This window comes from Rhineura floridana, chromosome 5 (assembly GCF_030035675.1).
Source record: "Rhineura floridana isolate rRhiFlo1 chromosome 5, rRhiFlo1.hap2, whole genome shotgun sequence".
Classification (NCBI taxonomy): domain Eukaryota; kingdom Metazoa; phylum Chordata; class Lepidosauria; order Squamata; family Rhineuridae; genus Rhineura; species Rhineura floridana.
This window is the reverse complement of record NC_084484.1, coordinates 2582947-2605787: the sequence shown is the minus strand read 5'-3', so window position 1 is coordinate 2605787 and position 22841 is coordinate 2582947.

Here is a 22841-nt window from a genome sequence, read left to right as displayed (position 1 = left end):
GCCAGGTTAAGACCTGGCTATGCTCCCAGGCATTTTAAGCATTTATGTTATAATTTTATATTTTTCTTTTTTCTTTTTTCTTTTGTTGCTGCTTGTGTTTATTGTTTGTTGTCTGATTTTATTGTTGATATTTTGTATTTTAACTTTTTTGTACACCGCCCAGAGAGCCACTCGCTATGGGCGGTCTATAAATGAAACAAATAAAATAAATAATAAATAAATAAATAGAGAGAGTTTTTCTTCCTCTTAACTCTAGAAACTGGGGTCGTCGAGCGAAGCTGAATGGTAGAAGATTCAGGACACACAAGGAGTACTTATTCACACTACCCACAATTTTACTACCACAAGATGTGATGACCACCATTTTTAATGCTATAGACAAATTCATGAAGGATAAGGCTGTCAATGGCTACTAGCCATGTTGCTTGTATATTACCTCCAGGATCAGAGGTGGCATGTGTCAGAATACATGTTGCTGGGGGGAGGGCTCTTACCTTTATGTCCTACTTATGCAGAAGTTCCCAGGCATCTCCAAGGAGGTCTGGGGAAAAGAAGCCTGCCTGAAACACTGGAGAGCTGCTGCTAGTCACTGTAGACAATGCTGTGGTGGATGGACCAATAGTCTGCCTCAGTATAAGGCAGCTTCTTATGTTGTGGGCCTTTTATTGGTTTCTGGCTGATTACTGTGGGATATAGAAGACTGGACTACAAAGCCCTTTAGTCTGATCCAGCATGGCTCTTCTTGTATTCTCATGTCTTTATTTCAAGTCTCATTTCTATCTTAAAATTATTGTGGTTTTAATTACTATTAATATGCAAGGACTGGAGTACACTGGTTCCTGATGAAGGCTGGTGGCTCCATTATCAGTGAGGCAGTGAATCTTTTCAACAACCCATCCAAGGTGCTTTAAGCTTGAACAGCTCCTTGATAGTTCAGACTAAAACCTGGGGAGGATTCACTGCCCCATTGACATCAGAGCCACCAGCCTCCACTGTTGGTTTCTGTTCAACCTACACTTCATAATTAGACTTATATTTCCAGTATTCTGTCCTCCAAAGGAATCTGATTTTGAAGTGGCAATCCTGAAATTCTTACTGCCTGGATAAGTCGGCACTGGTGGTGGTGTGTGGGTTAATTAGAAGCATCACTATGCATCCTTTGACCTCTTGTTGAAGTGATTCTTCCCAAATCTGCCTACCCAAGATGACACTAGCAGGCTTTAGCATCATGATAGAATATGATCTCATACAACAGGAGTGGCTAAGCAGTGACTTTCCAGATGTTGTTGGATGCCAGCTCCCAACAGAACCATCCAGCATGGCCAATGGTCAGGACAGAAGGATGAGAGTTGTCATCCAGCAACAAACAGAGGGTCACACGTTCCCCAAACATACCACAGAACTAGCACTGATGTACAAATGTTCCTTGGGTGACTGCGCCTAGGGCTTGTACCTGATAAAGAGTTAGCAAGGTTCTATATGTGCAGGTTTTAGAAAAACACATGAAAGCAAGCTCACATGTACAAATGTACATCTAGGCTGTGACTGAAAGCTCTACATGTTTTAAATGTTCACTCACATTCTGCTTGCGATCTGCTGGAGGGGCTCTGCTGGTAGTTCCAGGTTTAAGTGAAATCCAAGGGTCAGTTACCTGGGCGAGGGTCTTGTTAGCAATAGCACTCCATCTGGAAGTTAGGCTGGTGGCAACATTGTATAGCTTTAGGCACCAGGTGAAGATGTGCCTCTTCATTTCAGGCTTTTAACAATTGCAATCTTGGCCTGTAGTTTGGGACACTGACAGATTACTGATGTGATCTGATACGTTAATATTTTGTTTTATGTACATACTTGCTGTAACCTCGCCTGGGGTCCTGCAATGAAGGGTAGGCTATACTTTTTTTTTAAAAAAATTCTCATCAGTGCCAGACAGTCATCCCTGTGTATTGCATCAGGGTCCCTGGATATGCTCTGGAACCACTGGACAAGGAAAATGATGATTTGAATAAATTTATACGCAAGTGGAGAGCTGCAAAAATTTGCTGTTTGTGTGTGTATGTATTCTGTGTCAATTCCCTGCTCACATCTTACATTGATTCAAATTCACCCCCTCATTCAAACTACTACAGTGAAGTAATCATCCAATTGCTGCTTTATTTATTTATTTATTTATCCATCCATCCATCCATCCATCCATCCATCCATCCATCCATCCATCCATCCATCCATCCATCCATCCATCCATCCATCCATCCCATTTATGAATTGCTTCCTATGAGAGATCCGAAAATGATTTACAATATAATAAAACATATATAAAACAGTTACATATACAAAGACAGTTAAAATACACACACACACACACACACACACACAGAGAGAGAGAGAGAGAGTGAATAGGTGTGTGCCTGGAAAAGGATGGAACAGCGTAAGAGCACTTTTCTGCTATGACTTTAAGAGATTTAAACTATGAGATTTAAACTATAATAGCACGTACATAGAATCAACTCAGATCCAATACAGGTATAATTGGGTACCTGTATGCACAACACCAGGGGTAGGGAAACTTTTTGGCTCTGTGGGCACACTTTGACAGGTGGACGGGGCAACCCACCAGTCAATCACATGGCTCCATTATGACATCACACTATTTACAGGTGGGTTGTTCTGTCAAAATCTCTTGCCCTTTGGGAGTCTCCCTGTGTTTTTTCTTTCTATTCCCAATGTCAGCGGTGGAAAGGAGCTGCACAGGGCAACTTCAAAGAGCAGCGCTGGGAGGGAAAAGCAGTTTTCATTGAATGGAAGGCATGCTGATGGGTGTTTGGGAGTGCACCTTGGTCCAGCAAAGGAACGATCAGGTGCCCACTTTAAGCTTCCTATTGTTCCTTTGAAGCTCTGCCCTTACCTGCCTCAGACCTGGTGCTATGTATGACATCAGAGGTAGAATGGGTGGATGGGGCTTCCCCAAAACGGCTTCGTGGGACAAATGGGGAGACCTGGTGGGCCAAGTCTGGCCCACGGGCCAGAGCTTCCCATCCCTGTACTACTTAATACACTAAGAATATGAGACACAGTCCACTTGTGCCTTGTGATCCTCTGGGCAGCTCTCCACCTGTTAGCTTCCTTCCTGCTCTTCCCCCACGCCTTCCACAGCTGCGCGGGCTTCCTGCTCTTCCCCCGCGTGGCGCACCGCCGCCTTCCACATGTTGTTAGCGCGGGCAGGGCAGCTCTCCACCATAGATTTAGATCCCGCCCTTCCTCCCAGTAGGAGCCCATGTTCATAATACTACATAGTAAATGTGTGTGAGAGAGAATATATTTTAACTGATGGATCTGTTAACTGTAGCTAATGTATTTTTACCTAGTTTAATATTTTATGGTGTTTTTAGGTACTGTGCACGATTGCCTTGTGAGCCGCCCTGAGCGCCGCCCCATTGTGGGGTAAAAGGGCAGGATAGAAATATTTTACATAAATAAACAAGCTTTCCCACGATGAAGAATGAAGCAAAAGCAACTATGATTTGGATCCAACCCTTCCATTAACCCGTTGCATTATTTGATATTTCTGCTTTGTTTTTTATGGAATGTATTTGTATTTTATTGTACATCGCCCAGAGTGGCAGGATAACCCCTGCCAGACGGGCGTCTAACAAATTTAATCAAATAAATACATTTAATAAGTAAATCAAGGATGGCGCGTGTATGGGAGTTTTGGTGGGCTGTCCCGGCCACCGCCCCCATTTCTCCCCTTCCCTGAGGCGACTCGCGGAAAGAGACAGTTGGTCTCCCTCAGAGTGCCGCTCCCGCGTTTTCGCTCGGGCACGCGCGCCAGCGTTCCCTCAGGGAAAGGAGGCGGCGGCTGCGCAGCTACGGCAACACCCGCCTCATCCAACCCCGCCCACTCCCTGCTTTGGCGCGTGTCCCCCTCGCCCCCCCACGCTTGTTAGGAAGCGCGCGCTGCGATGGAGGGAGGTGGGAGAGCAAGAGCGTGCGGAGCGAGCTGCGAGGGAGGGCGGCGGAGCCAGCCTGTGAGGCGGCAGGGCGGGCGCCGAGGGAAGAGGGCGGGCGCTGCGCTCACTCCTGATCTCCCTCCCTCTCTCTCCTCTTTGGCCGCCTCCTGGCAGCGGTGCCCAGGGTGGGGGGCGGCCCTGGGTGTCGCCCCTGTCTCGTGCACCCGCCGCACCGCCCGAGTGACGCCCCTGCTTTCCAGCACTTTGACAAATCAGTAGCATTCATTCTCCCCAGTTTCGTTGGGGTGAAATGCCACTGCAGAGCAATCTTTAACATAGACTGTTTGACTTTGCCTGATCTAGAGCAAATTGGGGGCGTGTGCCATAGCTGCATCAAACAGATTCCTCAACAGAGGCACCTGTATCAGTTTCCCACATCTCTTTCAGACTTGGGGTAGAGCCCATCAATTCTGCAAAATATCTCTATAGAAACTCCCCCTTTAAAATTGCTCAAAGAACTCGTACAAAATGCCTCATAAAATATTAGAATGTGCAATCAAACCCTATTGGTTATTGATCTATTGATTGTAATAATGTTCTAACCAAGGTTTATTCTAAGCGTTTTTTCCTACTGTACAAGCAGCCAGCACACTCTCTGCCCCCAAATTAGTCAAGTAATTTGTCCTATAATATACTCTTAGCAGGGCTTTTTTTGTGACAGTACTCATCAGTACAGAGTACCTGCACCTCTTTTTTGCTGCCCATGCTAGACATTTTACACTGGCACTCACAGTACTTTATAAAGATATGAGTATCGGCATCTTGTTTTTTACTGAAAAAGCACTGACTAGTAGTATGAAGATTTATTTGTTTTATTTTATTTATTTATACTGATATTTATACCCTGCCCTACTTCCAGAGAACTCAGGGCGGCTTACAGTTAAGAACCATAAACAATAAAACAGTAATCATACAGATTAAGACGTTTAAAATGATTAAGAATCAAGAAAAAATAAAATATTTGTCAATTTCAATTAAAAGCTCGTCTAAATAAAACAGTCTTCACCTGGGCACGAAAAGACAAAGTGAAGAGGCCAGTCGAACCTCACTGGGGAGGGAGTTCCACAATCTGGGGGAAGCCAACGAAAAGGCCCTATTCTGTGTTTTCGCACGAAGAACTTGCGGAAAAGATGGAATAGTGAGTAAAGTCTCACCAGATGATCTTAAAGTCCGGATAGGTTCATAGAGGGAGACACGATCTAACAGATAACCTGGACCTAAGCCGTATAGGGCTTTATAGGTCAAAACCAGCACTTTGAATTGTGCCCGGAAACAAATTGGCAGCCAGTGGAGCTAGTATAACAGAGGAGTTGTATGTTCTCGGGGTCCAGCTCCAGTTAACATTCTGGCAGCAGCTCTTTGTACCAATTTAAGTTTCCAAGCAGTCTTCAAGGGCAGCCCCACGTAGAGCGCGTTACAGTAAGATTTGAAAGGAACCAGTATTTAACTTCATCTTTTTATCTTTTCTCATCTATTTCATTTTTTGAAACTACTTAGCTCCTTATTAAATTCCATATGCTCTGCTGCACAAAAACTTACTTCACACTGCACACATTTTTTGACACTGCACAAAATGTGTAGCTGCATATTAGAATAAACCTTAATTCGAACTTGCAGAGTTTGCAACCAATTAGTTCTGACATTACCCAACTTATTAATGTTTGGTCCCTGGAAAAAGGTTGTCCCTTTTCAAATAGATGACATATCCTGTGGAGACATTTGGATCTCCAGTTGCAGAATTGGGCATGCTTGTCAGGGGCTCTCCAAAAAAGGGAGCAGAGGAAACAATGAGTGTGCAGGGCACTTATCCCAGTGCTTCCAAATTCTCATAGTAGTCTTTGTACAGTAAATGGGATAGGTATATTATGGAAGGAGCCTGAGGAAATATTGCAGAAAGGGAGAGCTACTCCATGATTTTCTGCATTTTCCCGAATCATATTGGCTAGTGCTTCCATTGCTAAAATAAACAGCAAAGGCAATAAGGAGCAACCCTCTATGGATAGCAAAGAGGGCTGTGTCCATACCATTAATTTCTGCTATGGCTGTTGCTTCTGAGTACAGTTGCCATATTTCATAATTTCAATAAACAACCATTCAACATGATTGAATGATTTAAGAATGTTCAAGGAGACCAAAAATATGTGGAGCTTTTGAGACTTACTATAGTTGATAACATAAAGCTCTGTGTACTGCATCAGCAATTTGCCTACAAGGAACAAGACTTCTTTGATTGGAATGGACGTATCGTCCCACCACCCTATTCAGTCTGGCCATTAATATAGCTGACAACAATTTAATGTCTTGATTTATTAGGGCGATGGGACAATATGACCCCAATTGTGAAGGGTTCTTTACCAAGTTTCACAATAACTACTAACTTTGATTCTTTCCAAGAATCCAATTGATATTCACCCTCATAAATTTAAACAGTGCAGCTAACTGCTGTGCAAGAATATCAATAAAATATGTATACAAATCACTCTGCAAACTGTCTAAACCAGGGACTTTAACCCCTTTCAAGCTTTTTAATGGCCTCTTGGACCTCTTCTCTGGTTATAGGTTTATCAAGGGCCTTTGCATGGCCTTTTTCTAAGGGTTTTTTTAAGGGTCTATACAGCCTGATGTAGACATATTCTGTGGTTCTGGGGAATATAATTTGTAAAGAGTAAAAATCAAAGAATGCTGAAACAAAAAATACCCATAGAATTTAAGACATGGAAACTCTGTTGCAATTTGCTCTCTAATAATAACCTAATAAGTGAGATGCTTTATTGCCAAACTCTTAGAAAGATCTGTTCAGACACACCATATTAGAGTTTACACTATATTAATTAGATTTAAGAAGCCAATTCATAGTGCTTTTGTTCTAAAAGTTGGAGGACTTTAGATCCCCCTCTATGCTTATGTTCAGATTCCAATTTCTTAATTTCTTGTGCCAATTGTTTTCTGGCCACCTCCTTAGACTGTTTCAGCTTCAGCTTCTTGAATACAGTGCACCCTAATGACAGATTTTAAAGCATCCCAAACCACTGCTTGACAAACCTCTGGGAATACATTTTCTGTAAAATATGATTGATCACTTTGCCCAATCTGTCTTTAATCTCCTTTCATAAAAGTAAATTTAAAAGAAGCTTCCAATCAGTGTAATCCCTATTTGACTCACCTATGTGCAGAAGCATGGTGACTGGAGAATTATCTTTGGCTGAGATAATATTCTGTTCATTTCACTTGTGGAGAGCAAGAGATAGTTTAATCTTGAATATGATTTATAGTACAGAGAATAGAAGGTATAATCTCTTAAGTGTGGGTATTTATACCTGCAAATGTGAGGCCAAAATCAGCAAAGATGCCTTCCAAAGCAGAAAAGCCAAGGCTCCCACCCTTCATTGTGCCAAGCTGCAATGTACCACCTCATTGAGCTCATTGTCCAAGATAAACATGCCCTGTCCAAAGTAATCCAGCACCCCATAAGCACCCCATAAGCTTCACGTAAGAAGGCAGTGTGACCTACATTTGGGCTATATAGAAAGCACAGAGTAATAGGAATGTCTTCCATAAGACCTTTAGCAAAGAACAGTTTTTCTGTTCCTCCCATTTGATCTGAAGGTCTTCAGCAGTCATTTTAAGTTTTACTAGTTTGGTCTGGTGGTGCTTCCCTGGCTGTCCTGGCAATGCCAGGATAGCCTGACCACTGTTGTCCACGCACTGGTAGCCTCCAGGCCGGATTACTGTAATGTACTCTATGCGGGGCTATCCTTGAGGTTGGTCCAGAAGCTGCAGCTGGTGCAAAATGCGGCAGCGAGACTGCTCACTGAGGCAGGGGATTGCCAGTATGTCACCCCACTGCTGAAAGAATTCTACTGGCTACCTATTAGCTGCTGGGCTAAGTTCAAGGTTCTAGTTTTGCAGTACAAAGCCTTATACAGCTTGGGACCAGGATACCTGAAAGACCATCTTATCCCTTATATACCCAGTCATCACTGCTCTCTACAGATGAGGGCCTCCTGCAGAGACCATCTTATCAGGAGGTCTGCTCTGCATAACATAGGAAATGGACCTTTAGTGCATAGGCACCTACCCTTTGGAATTCCCTCCCCTTAAATATTAGGCAAGTGCCATCTCTGTTACCTTTCCACAGCTACTGAAGATCTTCGTCTTTCAACAAGCCTTTTAAGTTGAGACCTTATCCTAATCTGTGTTTGTGCTGGAATTGCTTTTTAATATGTTTTTAAACCTTTTCTATTAAAAAAAATGTTGTTACAGCTTTAAAAAATGGTTTTCAAGATGTTTTGTTTTAATGTATTTTAAAGTCTGTTTTAAAGTGTTTTTAGTGCTTTTGTTTGCTGCCTTGGGCTCCTACTGGGAGGAAGGGCAGGATATAAATCAAATAATAAGTAAATAAAATAAATAAATGCCTGTTAATTGGGCTTGCAATTAAGTTAGTTTGCTATCTGTAGGAGCAATTGCTTCCTGCCAGTTGCCTGGTAAGTCTTTTTGGAAAGACTTGTTAGTCATTTCCCCAACTTTTCCCTGCTTAAGGCTGCTCCCTGCCATGTCATTGTCATCAGCAGTTGACAACTCTGAATCTTTCAAGGGATCTGCCTCAAGCAAGGAGAGTTTAGTGGTTTTCTGCAATCTACTGCCAGGTGTTGATTGAATACTCTACCTTTTTTAGCCATGTTCAAGATTCAAAGTCCACTAGATACATCAACAAGGCCTGCTGAGGAATGGGAGCAAAAAAGTCAAGCTATCATCTTGCTCACTTGCAGAACATATCCCACCCCCTCCTGATTTATAAGAAAATTTAGACAATTAACAGAAGTTCACCATTAACCACCTCCTCCCACAAAACAAACAAATAAACAAAACAAACCTGCTGAGTACAAAAATTAAGCTTTGAAAACCTCATTTTTCAGCTCAAGGAATCTTATCACTGCTACGGTTTCATATGTAAAATCATGCTATCTTTTGCCATTAAACCGTAAGAACAAGGGTTCATTAAAACTTTTTCTATTCTCACATAGACAATATTTTCATTCGATGAAACAAAAGGGAAGGGAATAGTAAACATTCTGGAGGCTAACCATACCAGAAGTGGTGCATGGTCCTCTGGAATACTCAGTAGCATGCTGTGAACACTTTGCATGGTATTTCAAGGATAAAGTTGTTCAGCTCTGCAGTGCCTCAGATGCAGCAGTTTTTGAAAGCCCAGTCAAGGTGTCCAATGTAGCACCTTCCCATATTTTATGGGTTCAATTTCAGTTTATGTTCCCTGGGGATGTGGACATGACACTTGTAATGATGTGACCAGCTTCTTGCTCTGTTGACACCTTACTGTCCTGGCTAGTGAAATCCAGAGGATTTTTGGGGGGAGGACCGCCCAGGTGGGTCCAGGATGTAGTGAATGAGTCTTTATACGACAGAGCGGTGCCTGCTGCCTTTAAACAAGCAGTAGTCTGTGCACTCCAGAGGAAGTCCACCCTTGACCCTGCTGTCTACAATAACTACCACATGGTCATGAATGCCACCTTCTTGGGCAAGGTGATGGTGAGAGCAGTGGTGGAGCAATTGCAGGAGTTATTATTATTATTATTTATTTATTTATTTAATTTATTAGTCGCCCATCTGGCTGGTTGTCCAGCCACTCTGGGCGACGTACAAGATAAAACAATACATTAAAACATTAAAATTTAAAACCATAACAGTAAGAAACCTAACCCACCCCAAAAGCCTGCCTGAAGAGCCAGGTCTTCAAGGCCCGGCGGAAGCTTATCATAGAAGGGGCATGTTCCCAGAGTTCCCAGAGGATATGAACTATCTGGATCCACTTCAGTCTGGATTCAGGCATGGTTTTGGGACTGAATCAGCTTTGGTTGCCCTGATGGATAACCTGTATTAAGAGCAGGACAGGAGGAATGCAGCTCTGCTCCTGCTTCTTGATCTCTCTGTGACTTTTGATACCATTCACCACAGTATCCTCCTGAACTGGCTCTGTGGGATGGGTATTGGGGGCACTGTTTTGTGGTGGTTCCATTCCTATCTCCAAGGCCTCGTCCAGAAAATAGCACTGGGGTATTGTGCTATGGTGTGCCACAGGGTATGTTTCTGTCATCAGTGTTGTTTAACATCTTTATGAAGCTGTTGGGAGCAGTCATTAGTAGTTTGGGAGCAAAGTGTCATCAATATGCTGATGATACACAACTTTATTTCTCCATAACAGTCAGGAGAGGCTGGGCATGGTCTGGAACATTGCCTCAATGTAGGTATAGAATGGATGAGGGCTAATAAACTGAACTTGAGCCCTGGGAAGACGGAGGCAATGTGGATGGGTGGTTCCAGTGTCCAGGATATTGGCTATTTGCTTTTCCTGAATGGGGTTACTCTCCCTCTGAAAGAACGGGTGAGTAGTTGAGCATACTCTTGGATCCATCTTTGTTGCTTGAGGCTCAGGTAGCATCAGTGGCTACGAGTTCCTTTTCTCAGGAATGGCTGGTGTGCCAACTCCAGCCATTCTTGGACAGAGTAGCCTGGCTATAGTGATTCATGCATTGGTAACCTCAGGGCTTGATTATTGCAATGAACTCTCTGTGGGGCTACCCTTCCACCTGGTTCAGAAGCTCCAGCTGGTGCAAAATGCTGTGGCTAGACTATTGATGGGGACAGACTACCACCAGCACACACCTCCAGTGCTTAAAAACTTGCCCAGGCTGCCCACATGTTACTGGGCCAGATTCAAGGTTCTTGTATGAATTTACAAGGCTCTTAACAACTTGGGCCTAGGATATCTTAAGGACTGCCTGATCCCTTACATTCCAGCCCAATCGCTGAGATCTTTGGGGGAGTCTCTGCTGGTGCTTCCCCACGGCTCAGATGTATCGTTTTAGCTACTAGAAGCCATGCATTCAGGGCAGGGGGCCCAAGCCTGTGGAACTCCCTGCAACTGAGATTAAACAGGACTCTTCCTGTTAAACTTCAGGCGGATGACTAAGACTTTCTTGTTCCAGCATTTTAAGGTATTTTTGGTTTTAAGTTCAGCTTTATGATAAAATTTTGTGGTTTTACTGCTTTATTTTCTGTTTTTTGTTTTTGTGTAAACTGCTTAGAAATGTGAATATTTAAGTGGTATATATATATATATATGTCTTAAATAAACAATAAATAAAAGAGGTAAAAGTAAAAGTAGCCATTTTACTGTTATCAGAAATAAAATAAGAATGAGAGAAACATGGCCACTTTTTACTGCAGCATTGATTTTATTTATTCACATGTGCCACATCTGTAGAAAAACAGAGGCAAGTTCAATATGTTCAAGTTGCAGTGATTATCCCAATTTTCATTTTTATTATTTATTTATTTATTTATTAAATTTATATACGGCCCGACTAGCAATAGCTCTCTGGGCGGTGAACATAAAACAGCATAAAAATACAATAAATAACAAAACAATACTAAAATACAAGCAACAATCCAACACAATAAACATTTTTAAAATTAAATCAGTGTAACTTAAAATGCTTCAGAGAATAGGAAGGTTTTGACCTGGCGCCGGAAGGAGAGCAGAGTCGGCGCCAGGCGTACTTCCTCAGGGAGACTGTTCCATAGTTCGGGGGCCACCACTGAGAAGGCCCTAGATCTTGTCATCACCCTCCGGGCCTCCCTGTGAGTTGGAACCCGGAGGAGGGCCTTCGTAGCAGAACGTAGTGCACGGGCCGGTTCATATCGGAAGAGGCGTTCCGCAAGGTATCGTGGTCCCGCACCGTATAAGGCTTTATAGGTTAATACCAACACTTTGAATCTAGCCCGGAAACATATTGGCAACCAGTGCAAGCTGGCCAGAACAGGTGTTATATGCTCGGACCGCTTGGTCCTTGTCAGCAATCTGGCCGCCGCATTTTGCACTAGTTGTAGCTTCCGAACTGTCTTCAAAGGTAGCCCTACGTAAAGCGCATTACAGTAATCCAAACGTGAGGTTACCAGAGCATGTACCACTGATGTAAGGTCCTCTTTACTCAAATAGGGACGTAGCTGGGCTACCAACCGAAGTTGGTAAAACGCATTCCTAACCACCGAGGCTACTTGAGCCTCAAGTGAGAGGGAAGAGTCTAAAAAGACTCCCAGACTACGAACCCGGTCCTTTAGGGGGAGTGTAACCCCGTCCAGGACAGGGTATATATCCACCATCCGATCAGAGAACCCGTCCACCAACAGCATCTCAGTCTTGTCTGGATTGAGCTTCAGTTTGTTAACTCTCATCCAGTCCATTGTCGAGGCCAGGCAACGGTTCAGCAAATCGACAGCCTCACCTGAAGAAGATGAGAAGGAGAAGTAGAGCTGCGTGTCATCAGCATACTGATGACAACGCACTCCAAAACTCCTGATGACCTCTCCCAACGGCTTCATGTAGATATTAAAAAGCAGGGGGGACAAAACTGACCCCTGTGGGACCCCATATTGGAGAGCCCGCGGTGTCGAGCAATGTTCCCCAAGCACTACCTTCTGGAGACGACCCGCCAAGTAGGAGCGGAACCACTGCCAAGCAGTACCTCCAACTCCCAACTCCGCGAGCCTCTCCAGAAGGATACCATGGTCGATGGTATCAAAAGCCGCTGAGAGATCAAGGAGAATCAACAGAGTTACACTCCCTCTGTCTTTTTCCCGACATAGGTCATCGTACAGGGCGACCAAGGCTGTCTCAGTGCCAAAACCGGGCCTAAAACCCGATTGAAATGGATCTAGATAATCAGTTTCATCCAATAGCGCCTGGAGCTGGCCAGCAACCACCCGTTCCAAGACCTTGCCCAGGAATGGAACATTCGCCACTGGCCTGTAGCTGTTAAAATTGTCTGGGTCCAAGGAAGGCTTTTTCAGGAGTGGTCTCACCACTGCCTCTTTCAGACAGCCCGGGACCACTCCCTCTCGTAAAGAGGCATTTATCACTTCCTTGGCCCAGCTACCTGTTCCATTCCTACTAGTTTTTATCAGCCAGGAGGGGCAAGGATCCAGTACCGAAGTGGTTGCACGTACCTGTCCAAGCACCTTGTCCACGTCCTCGAGTTGAACCAGTGCTATGCCAAATTTTTCTTTCTTTTTCTTTTTACCATTCTCCTTCAATGAATGCAAAAAGAAATTGAATTTGAAATTGTCAAAGGAGATAGAAAATTTCAGTGAAATTCGTATGGGTGGGATGCAGGGTTTTTATTTGCATTTACCTTCCTTGCAAGGTGGCCTTTCTTTCCTTTTGCAAATTATCTCTCTGGCAGTGTGGACTCTACAGCCTTCCTGGATGTTTTCTGAAAACACCATGACATTCTTAGCTAGGCTCTCTTATAAGCATGGGAATGTAGAGAATATGCCTACCGTGCACCTGACAGTTGTTCATTCTTTTTAAAAAGAGCAATCTTTTTATGTATAAATTCTAAAGCACTCTGAGAGTGTTGTTTCACAACCAGCTTCTCTGCAGGGAAACAACTTGCAAAGTAGCACCCTGCAGTATTGTGGTGCTACACAACAGCTGTTGAGCAGAGGCATGAATCCTGTGGGGCACAGGGTGCTCCTTCACAAGGGTCTACCCTTGCAGAGAAGCTGTTCATTAAGGAGCACCCTGCAGAAGTGAACCTCCCACCTCTCAGTTGTATGTGTGTGTGGGAGAAGGAGGCACAATATCTCCTTCCTCCATTCCCATCCCAGTTATATGTTTAATTAGCTTTTTTTTAAAAAAAACCTAATTAAACATTAGGTTCCTGGGGTGCTCCTGGATCCATCTTTGTTGCTAGAGGCCCAGATGACCTCAGTGGCTAGAAGTGCCTTTTACCAGCTTCGGCTGCTAAGACAGCTGTGACCGTTTCTGGACCAGGATAGCCTGACCACTGTTGTCCATGCACTGGTAACCTCCAGGCTGGATTACTGTAATGCTTTCTATGTGGGGCTGTGTGACGCCCTTCCCTGGCTCTCCCTGTCAGGTTCCTACCTGCTCGTGGTTACTGCCTGTCACTAGGCACCACCAGGGACTCCACCAGTCCGGACTGTCCTTTTTTATGGTTTCTCTCCCCGCTCTAGCATAGACCTCACCAGATCCCCCTGCTAGGCAGCGCCACCAGTCACGTCCTATAACCCGTATTCCCAGAGACTCTGCCTGAGACTCTCTATCAGGTTACCTCTGTGACTGCGTGCTTAAGCTGTCCCAATCCCTTTCTATCAATGCAGATAATCCTGGTTTGCTCTGAATACTTGTGGTGTTATTCTCTTCACCGCTGCCACCATTTGTTACCCTTCAGCCTTGGTATTTACCTTACCCTCCCTTCTGGTCTGTGGAGCCCCAGCCAAGGATCAGGCCTTTGGTAAACCAAATATATTTATTAAATAACAGAGATAACAAGATTACTTTATAAAGGCACTTAAGCATATGGTTTCATCTATTCCTGAGGTACTGGTCTTAGTATTAATCCGAACTCCACACTCTCCTCACATCCACCAACTCTCCACCCAATCTCCTCTCAAAAACCCACCAAAACAACCCACTCACGTTCACCGTCCACCCAGATTTAACTGTTATCCTTCCATTTATACCCTCAGCCATTCTAAACACTCAGCCAATCATCCAGCATTCTACTGCCCATTCACTCCCCCCTCCTCTTTCATTCCACTTACCATGTATCTCCTATACAAACAGCACTTACCATATATACACTAATACAGGAACATCACAGGCTGCCCTTGAGGTTGGTCCAGAAGTTGCAGCTGGTGCAAAATGTGGCGGTGAGACTGCTCATAAGATTTTGACAAAGTACCTCACCAAAGACTCCCAAATAAGTTTAGCACTCACAGAATAAAAGTGGATGCCCTCTTGTGGATTCATAGCTGAAGTAGCAGCTGGTGAGGCAGCATGGGTGGGGCACCGTTGCTCTCCTGACTTCTCAACATGGGAAGTTGCTGTCACTGACTGACAGGGGGAGAGAAAGGTGTGAGGCATGGGAAGCTTTGCACGTGGCGGCACACAGCAGCAGAAGAGCCAGCAGGGACTTTCCTCCTTCCCCCTTTCCCTCTTGATCAGTGGCAGCAATCCACAGTGTTTGGAAGCCAGAAGAGCAATGGGGTCCCATCTGTGCAGCCTCACCAGGTACCGCTATGTAACTGGTTAGGCAGCAGGAAACAGAGAGTAGGAATAAATGGACTGTTCTCCCAGTGGACGGGTATAGAAAGTGGAGGTCCCCCAAAGATCAATATTGTGCTTTTTACTTAGTTACATCACCTAATTAAATGGAGTGAGTGAGCACCCCCACCCCAATATCATTCCTTGACAGTGTTTCTTTCCATTACCTCCTTTTCACATAGATGTGGAATTTAGAAATCCAGAAATATCCGAGATGTAAATATTCAAAGTGAGGGAAAGAAGACCCTCACTCAAAAACCAAGTCAGAAATGTATGTCATTAATCATGTATTCCTTACATACATTTTTTGTCATGGGGGTCTTAAAGCTGAGATGTTTATGTGAGTTTCTAGTAATGAAGAAATATTATTTTGTGGCATTTCCTTACAACTGATATGTCAAAATAGAGGCTGCGTATACAGCAGATTGTTAATACTCACATGGGTCACACAGATCTGATTTTGTGTGCACTTCTGTGCAGGTTTGTCCACACACATGAGTGCTTTCAGTTTGTCTCAATATTCCCGTCCACACTAGTGGGTGATGCTTGATGGGATGTATTTGTCAGAGGCCTGTGGCATATTAGCACTCTGTGTTGTTGTCCCCTCCCCTCAGTTTGTACTTTCTTACCTCCATGAGTTCTGGAAACCTGAGATCCATTGTGGGTGCGCACATAGGTATTTATTTATCTTTGTGCACAGCTAATTTTCATTTTTTAATTTTAAGATACAAAACTTCTGATATACCAGACCCAGTGCCTGCAGGAGGAAGGGGAACACCACCATCCCTTCCAGGGAAAGAGAGCCGTTTGCTGCTGCTGCTGCTCGGCTACCACCACCACCACCCTTTCCCCGTTGGACTTCTGCTCTGCGGGGGTCATACCTTGCAGGACCAGGCCCCAGGTACTCAGCCAGCTGTGGCTGATTTTTTTCCACCTGTCCCTTCTCTGGAGGGGATACATAAGCCGGCTGGCTGAGGTGGCTCCTGCTTTGTCTGCCTTTTCTTTTCTTCTTTCTTTTTCTTCTGGCTCTTCAGCTTGGGAGAGAGGACTCAGAGCCAAGCAGGGAGATTTGAGGGGCCCCCAATTAGTGTAGTGATGGGTCGAGGGAGATATGGCATTGTGAGGAGGACTTGCCAGGTAAGTGGAATGTGGCCCAGGCAGTTAATGACTGCGCCTTGTTCCAGTCCTCCCCACACCTGCAGGTTTGTTGGTTGCCCTATCAGCCAGCTCTCAGGCCTCTGGATGCTGCTGCTAAATGCCAGATCGGTGCATAATAAGATCTCCCTCATTCACGATTTAATTGTGGATGAGGCAGCCGATCTGGCATGTATAACCGAGACCTGGGTGGGTGAGCAGGGGGGAGTCAGTGTCTCCCAGCTATGTCCATCAGGGTACCTGGTCCAGCATCAGGGTAGACCTGAGGGTCAGGGAGGGGGATTGCTGTGGTCTATAGGAACTCCATCTCCCTCTGCAAGCACCCTGAAGGAGCAGGTTCGTAGCTTGGGGGTTCTCCTTGCACCATTTCTGTCACTTGAGGCTCAGGTAGCCTCGGTGGCACGGAGTGCCTTCTACCAACTTCAGTTGGTGGCCCAGCTACGTACCTATCTGGACAGGGATAACTTGGCTTCAGTTGTCCATGCTCTGGTAACCTCCAAATTAGATTACTGCAATGCACTCTACGTAGGGCTGCCTTTGAAGACGGTTTGGAAACTGCAGCTTGTGCAAAATGCGGCAGCCAGATTGGTAACAGGGACCAGATGGGCCGAAGATATAAAACCGATTCTGGCCCGCTTGCATTGGCTGCCTGTATGTTTCTGAGCTCGATTCAAGGTGCTGGTTTTGACCTATAAAGCCTTACACGGTTTGGGACCACAATACCTGATGGAACGCCTCTCCCGATACAAACCCACCCGTACACTATGTTCAAGATCAATGGCCCTCCTCCGGGTGCCTACTCCAAGGGAAGCTCGGAGGGTGGCAACAAGGGAGAGGGCCTTCTCAGTGGTGGCCCCCAAATTATGGAATGATTTTTTTTGACGAGGTGTGCCTGGTGCCAACACTGTTATCTTTTTGGCGCCAGGTCAAGACTTTCCTCTTCTCCCAGATATTTTAGCATGTGTTTTTAAAATTGTTTTTATATTGTTTTGAATTTTAAAATTGTGTTTTAAATTGTTTTTAAAATATGTTTTTAAATTGTATATTTGTTTTAATGTTTTTGATTGCTGTAAACCACCCAGAGAGCTTCGGCTATGGGGTTGTATACAAGTGCAATAAGTAAATAAATAAATAAATAAATAAATTTCACAGACCCGGGAATAAAATAATAATAATAATAATAATAATAATAATAATAATAATAATAATAATACCACTGAGGAGTGCCTCAACAATGGAAGCAGGGGTTGTGTTAATAGATGGCATTCAGCAAAAATGCCACCACACGTTAAAAAGCAATGCACTTCAGTATGCCCACAGTTGGGTAATGTGTAATTTATGCTGGATTTTTTCCTTTACCACATTAACCATGAATTGGGAAAATCCAATGGGGAGACAGTGCAGGTTGCCATTTGGATGAGAATATCATGTGGGTGATGCAAAAAGCAATGTACAAATGGGGAGCAGTGAATCAGCTTTAAACTGCCATGTGTACATAGCTGGAGTTGTAGTGTGTTCGACCTCTTATGTGATGTGAGGCATCTGATCTGCTGTGTGTTGTTTCTAATAAGTTATGCAAAAACACCTCCTCCTATTGGGGGCATATCTCAGCCTCTGATTGCCTCAGTTATGCACAAAGTACTGCATGTTTCACTGTAAACAAAGGTTGAGAACCATCTACCCAAGCCATGATGATTGGTTGTGCTTTACATATCTGGGTTTTTTTTATTTAAAACATTTATATTCTGCCTCTCAAAGCAGCTAGGAAAAATAATTCCTTAAAAATAATTCCATAATTCAGAATTCCATAACTAGTAGCTTTAAAATGGACCCAGATTCCAAGAATAAATTTTAACAATGGAATAGATGTCAACAATGGAGGACCAATGAATAGGACTGAATTAACAAAGTAATCCTGTGCATGTATACTTAGCAATAAGACTCATTGTATGTGTGCAGAGGATCATAGATAAAGGCTGCAATCCTGTGCGCACTTTGTTGGGAGCAGGGATGGGAGATAAATTCATTTTGGTTTGCATTTCGATGTCAATCTATCTAATTTGCACTTCCTAATGTGCAAACTGAAATGCACAAATTATCCTTTGAAATTTGCACTTCTCTGAATTTTGTAATGTAACTCTTTGTGATGTTCCTATATTAATGTATATATGGTAAGTGTTGTTGTTTTAGAAGATACATGGTAAGTGGAGTGAAAGAGGAGGGGGAGTGAATGGGCAGTAGAATGCGAGATGATTGGCTGAGTGTTTAAAATGGCTGAATGTATAAAAGGAAGAGTGAGAGTGGAATCAGGGGGGGAGAAGAGAACTGAGTGGGTTGCTTGGTGGGGTTTAGAGAGTTGTTTGACAGGAGAGAGTGGAGAAGGAGGGAGGTGGAGTTCGGATTAGTATTGAGTAAAACCATATGCTTATGTGCCTTAAGAAGAAATCTTGTTGATCTTGTTAGCTTTGTTATCTGTAATAAATACTTAATTTGGTTTACCAAAGGCCTGATCCTTGGCTGGGGTTTCACAGACCAGAAGGGAGGGTAAGGTAATGACCAAGGCTGAAGGGGAACTGTAACAAATGGTGGCAGCGGTGAAGAGAATAACAATACCAGTATTCAGAGTGTCTGGGAATACTAGTATTGGGACGTTACTGGTGGTTGCCTAGCAGGGGGATCTGTTGAGATCTGTGCTAGAGCGGGGAGAGAAACCATAAGAGAGAGCGGTCCGGACTGGTGGAGTCCCTGGTGGTGCCTAGTGACAGGCAGTAACCACAAGCAGGTAGGAACCTGACAGGGAGAACCAGGGAAGGACGCCTCACACTCTTCACGTCAAAAAATGTGCAAAATGTATATATTAGGGGAAAGTGTATAAAATGCATATAAGTGAAAATAAAGTACAAAAATAATTGCAGAAGAAAAATTCTTGCAAAAATAAGCATATTTTTTAAAAATTGTATATTTGTTTTAATGTTTTTGATTGCTGTAAACTGCCCAGAGAGCTTCGGCTATGGGGCGGTATACAAGTGCAATAAATAAATAAATAAATAAATAAAAAACTGACAGATTTGTCCATCCCTACCTGGGAGAAAGAGCCATTAAACTCAGTGGGACTTACTTCTGAGTACAGGATTATACTGTGTTACTTAGCACTAAAAAACTTGCATTTAGAGGCATTAGACTACTTGCATTTAGCTTTCTACTGTTTGAAATTGTCTTATGATGCCCACCCAAAATGCCTTTATGCTCCCCTAAACACAAAGATCCTAGAAACAGAGCTGTTGCTGAAGTGTAGATAGAAAAATAAGATTCCACTTGGAAAAACCCTGTGGTCCTGATCACTCTCAGTGTAAAGCATCAGCTACAAGTCCCAAGAAGTAGGCCAAACTGAAAAAATTGGCCTTAATTAGGTAAGCATACTAAATGTCCTACTGTTTCACATTTATGTTGTTAAGAAAACATGTGTCTCAGGAAACAATTTGTTGTCTGCTGTCAGCTTCTTTCAAAGGGTTCAGTTATTGTTTTATTAAGGTACCACAATCCCTGATTGATGCCTTCATTCACAAGTTGACCTTGTCATTGTTTTTCGCAAGTACTTGTAATTGTTACAGTGGAAAACGCTGGGCTTTAATTAGCTGTGCTAAAACTCATATGCTCTGGTTACACTCTGCTGATTGTATTGGATACACTACAATATTTATTTGCCAAAGAACAGGAAATGGCAACTGCAAGTCAGTCTAAGGACTCTCGCATGGGAAAGTAATGGTGGATATTACAGGTTCCTAAAATACTGTAATAGCATACAGTAATTCAGGCAACCCTAGTAATCTGTTGATGCTTGGGTTCAGTACAGATTGCTTGCTATTATATCAGGCTGTTGTTTCAGCTGAGAATATATCTGTTAAGGTTTAAACATTTAAGTGTAAGAAGTATAGAATATCAATATTGTGCAGTGCTGGGCTGCCAAAGCATTATGACTTCCTGAATGCAGTATGTCCATTCAGTAGTTATTACTGCAGGTCTTCAGTTGTCACAGATTCTCATAGTGGGTATAATCCAGCAAGAAATTCCCATTGAAACAAATGGGAGCTGCACAAGAGTGCTATTACGTTCTTGCAGAGCTGCCATGCATTACAGGGGCTTGCACAGGGGACCTTCCTGCTTAATTTGATTTTCTTATGTAAAGCTCAGTGGGACATTTTCATGAGTAGAATATACATATAGGACACAGAAGCGGAGTGTGAAGTACACCCATGTTGTGCAAGAGCTCCAGTCTTGGAACGGGAGATCCACTGTTGAATCCGCCCCCTCACCATTGTGGCAACGTCTGCAGCCCTGGCCCTACCAACATCAGCCCCCAAGCAGGGAGTGATGGGCTTGGTTTGGGGGTGGAGTGGGGAAGGCCTTCCCAAACCCTCAACACCCCCAAACCCAGGATAAGTTTATGCCAGCTCAGAAGAAGACATAAATCTATCCCTTTTAGTTCTGTGCCGTTGCTCCGAATGGGAGGGGTAGGGGTGTGTGTGTGTGTGTGTGTGTGTGTGTGTGTGTGTGTGTGTGTGTGTGTGTGTGAGTGAGTGAGTGAGTGAGTGAGTGAGTGAGTGAGTGAGTGAGTGAGAGTGAGTGAGAGTGAGTGAGAGTGAGTGAGAGTGAGTGAGAGTGAGTGAGAGTGTGAGAGAGAGTGTGAGAGAGAGTGTGAGAGAGAGTGAGAGAGAGAGTGAGAGTGAGAGTGAGAGTGAGAGTGAGAGTGAGAGTGAATAGGTGTGTGCCTGGAAAAGGATGGAACAGCTTAAGAGCACTTTTCTGCTATGACTTCCACATCCATCAGTAGGACACTAGATATTGCAGTTGAACTGTATTTGGATCTCTCTCTTTTTCACACACACACACAGATTGCAGCCTAAGGTCGCAGCCCTATAGTCCCAGAGAGGGCATCCTGCAGGCCATAGGACATAGGGCTCATCCGCACTGGGGTTTAATCTTTTCTCTCTCTTCTCTCTTGGCATCTACACACTGTCCCCACTAATGCAAGTGGCAGCCTGCGCTCCCCCCCCCCCGCTAAATTTGGATTTTTCTGATCCATGGATAATCCAATAAGAGAAGAAAATTGAATATACAATTGCATGTTACCCAACTGAAGTTCATTGGCTTGTGGGTGTTCTTTTTAAAAATGACTGGGAGTCATCTTATCCCCACACCCCCTACTTCCATTTTGTTTCTATCAGCCCAAAGGAAAGGACACAGTCTACCTTTTCCCACTGGTTCTTGCTGGAAGCATGTTTACAGTATTTTTATTTTCAAAATAGCTCTTGCGCACAGAACTTCTTTTGCACAAAACAGCTGTTTTTTAAAAACTGCCCTAGCAGTCACAAGAGGCAGGAAAGGAAAAAGGGAGGAAAGGAAGCGGAAGCCTTTCATGCAAGCAACTCAAAATCTTTGTCTGGCTTGGAGCCACACACATTTTATTGTTGTTTTAGTTTATGCTGCTTTGTGCAAATCCGGTCAAAGGCGACCATGTCAATCCAGACGCCATGTTGGTTGTGGTGAGAGTCAAGGGTATGCTAACCATAGTGATTTTGTGCTTCTTTTTTTCACAAAACATGCTGTCTCCTACTTTCCCCCTTCCCTACAGTTATATATACAGGCGATATATGTGCGTGTGTGTGGTTTTGCTTTTTGTCCTGCACTGCTTCTTCCGTTCCTTTAGTTCCAAGTGAAAAGTGGGAAATATTAAAAATTGGAAATATTCCATTGACGTGATTACCTCAGAGGTGCTGCCCTCTCAGTTAGCAGTAAGTCTATCATGGCCTCATCAAGAGAAGAAAGAAACCTTGGCAAGACCCCAAAGGGAGAATGAGGCAGCTCTCCCAACAGCAACAGGGCAGGGATGGACAGAAAGCTGGTGAAACTGACAAGAGGGGTGGGGTTTTTTAAAAAGAGGATAGAAGCCCAAAGGAGAGGCAAATGTGCAACTCCAGAAGAATATTCTCTCATTCACAGATTGCTGGGGCCAGAAGAAAGAACAAACCAGAAGGAAAAAAGGTGCTTTCAGCCCAGGTAGGAATTCTAGTACCATTGTTGTTGTTGTTGATGATGATGATGATGGTGTTACTGTTATTACCACACACCCTTCGTCTCAGTATGGATCGCAACAATGTAAAATACAACATTAAAAATAGTTTAAAACAAATTAAAACTAATTATAATCACATGTGTATATGTGCTGACACCTCTCTCTCTCTCTGAAATTTGACAACTTAGGGGTTGCCACAGAGAATACCCTCTCCAATGCCACCCTCCCCCTAAACTTCTGAGGCCAGTGGCACTACCAAGAGGGGGTCCTCTGTTGATCTCAACACCTGAGAGGGTCTGCAGGGAAGGAAATTGTATTTCAGATATTTGGGACCTAAGTCATTTAGGACCTGAAACACTACTATGAGCGCCCAGAAATAAACTGACAACCAAGTCAGCTGTTTTAAAACAGGGATTATATGAGTTATAAACGAAACTCCAGCCAGTAACCTAGCCAC